This window comes from Onthophagus taurus, chromosome 3 (assembly GCF_036711975.1).
Source record: "Onthophagus taurus isolate NC chromosome 3, IU_Otau_3.0, whole genome shotgun sequence".
In the NCBI taxonomy this organism is placed as follows: domain Eukaryota; kingdom Metazoa; phylum Arthropoda; class Insecta; order Coleoptera; family Scarabaeidae; genus Onthophagus; species Onthophagus taurus.
The window spans coordinates 21,626,115-21,628,563 of NC_091968.1; the positions used below are offsets into that span (position 1 = coordinate 21,626,115).

At 32.2% G+C, this 2,449-nt stretch overlaps 1 non-coding gene across 1 annotated transcript; it reads left to right on the forward strand.

The window, feature by feature from the left end:
* Positions 1–1,028: 1,028 nt before the first annotated feature.
* TRNAL-AAG (transfer RNA leucine (anticodon AAG)) lies at positions 1,029–1,110 on the forward strand. Its single transcript has one exon. It is a non-coding gene; the product is annotated as a tRNA-Leu (tRNA).
* Positions 1,111–2,449: the final 1,339 nt, after the last annotated feature.

The window sequence follows — 2,449 nt, forward strand, 5'->3', positions numbered from 1 at the left end:
GTCGTCTCTCAAGCGATTCTGGTATAAATTATTTTCTTGGAACAGTTATACCTTCGATTGTTTCACTTTTCCCTGAGTCTGCCACCTATATTTTTTTTGGCTTATTTATTATCTATGCACATATTACCTGTAGTATTACCATAGCAGTAATCCGATCCACAATTTGGTCCTCTTTTGACTCTACAATCATGGTATCTTAATTTTGATAATTGTTTTGTTATAAAATAATCCAGGATGGATTTTTGTTGTGGTGATGGTCTGTTCCATGTATATTTATGAATATCCTTATGTGTAAAAAACCATGGATGAACCCTAGCATTCATCCATGACCTCAGCGAGTTGTTCATAAAATATATTTTTTATTTGGGCTGTAGAAGCATAAGCACCTATTATAGTTATCATATATCCGTACATGGATAGGTAGTATTCCTGATATAATTCTTTCCGATTTATATTCGAGGTCTTTTCTGAATTTTGCCTGGTTTTTATTAATCAGGACAGCAACTCTTGCTGCGGCTCTTTCTGATTATGAACACCTGACCAAATATAAAAACAGTTTTCTAGTTCCTCAATGCCTTTCCCTTTCTTTTTTGTTTCGCTCAGTACTGAGATGTCAACCTATTGGTCCTTCAAGACATCTAACACCTCTGTTTGTTTTTGTGCTATACTCTGTGTATTCCATGGTACCAGTCTCAAAGTATTTGACAAAACCAGGATTTTTTTGTTAGAGTACTTCTCAATATCTCCTAACTTAAGCAGCTCTTTCACTATTCTATTGAACCGCTCTGATGATGAAATGTTGATTGAATTAAGAAAAAAGTGCTCAGATTACTATTACACTTAAACTATTATATTTATTGCAATTTTTCATTTATCTTTTAATGTTGAACTTATTTTTAGTGAGCTGTTAAAATAGATGAAGGTGTAGATAAGTTAGATAAGCGCAAATAAAACGGGGTATTTATAGATAACTATTATTAAACTAGTTACTACTTTGAAAGTAGAATCATTGGGTATAATTTGTATCTGGTAGCGTGGCCGAGCGGTCTAAGGCGCTGGTTTAAGGCACCAGTCTCTTCGGAGGCGTGGGTTCGAATCCCACCGCTGCCACATACTTTTTTTAATTTCTCCAAAAATCACTCCTTGTTTTTTAATACTTTATTTATGCAATTTTTATTTGTTTATTCGCGATTTCCATGAAATCTTAATAAATGCAACAAGACCTTTCATAAATCGGCCATAAATTACCCTCGTTTCCACGATTGTGTGCCGGAGAGGGTAGGTAAATTGAAAACGATAGTTTCGAGTGGAACGGGCGGTTGACGTTCGCATTGAGTTACGACCTTTTGTCTCGAAACGTTGTTTTAAACACGCACCACCAACTTTTACCGCCACTTCATCAACTCGCATAAGTATTCTACAACTCATTTTTACCCCCAAAGGAAAAAACTTTTTGATAATCCCACAAAAAAATTTTATTGTGATTTAAAAATATTGGTTTCTATACAAAGTTAGCCTCTACCAACAAAATGTAATGTTATATATAAAAAATTAATTAAAATTCCGAAGAATGAAATTTATTGGTTCTCAACTACCGGTTTCGGAAAAAATTTCCGTCATCAGGTTGTTGCTACAAAACAAGAGTAAAATTTTTTTAAATTTACAAAACAAACATGAGAAAATTATTTACCGTCAATTAATAGTGGCTGCCGTGTTGTAATAATTTCGGATGTTAAGATTTTACAAGAAAATTGTAACGATAAACTTACACGTTAAAAATTAAATCGAACAAGATCCCAAAATATCTTATTTCTACAACTGTCAAAAAGGAACTGGTATGTGCAACGTTTGGAAATAATAATAATAATAATAATCGCCACTAATGTACAGTCTAATCAAACTACATAAACCGGACAGATCAATTAGACCCATAATTAGTAATATTAACACACCAACACAAAACATCGGAAAAGATACTCACAACATAATTCAAAATAGTTTTACATTCAAATCAAAATATTCAATAAAGAACTCCCAACAATTAATAAATGACATTAAAGATATCGAAATTAATAATAAAACCCAATTAATATCGTTTGACATAAAAAATCTATACTCGAATGTACCAATTACAGAAACACTCAGTATAACTAAGCATCTCCTCCTAAATAAATATTCAGAGTTACAATTTCTTACAGAACATGACATCAAAAACATACAATTAATGTTGGAACAGATAACAAAACAAAACTTTTTTACTTTTAACAATAAAACTTATAAAATGAACAATGGTCTGCCCATGGGATCTTCATTATCAGGGTTACTGGCCGACATATATGTAGATTCAATAGAAAAACAATTATTCTCAGAAAAGTATAACATGTTCACTAAAAACATCAAATACTGTGGACGATACGTTGATGACATCTTAATAATACATGAAGGCCCA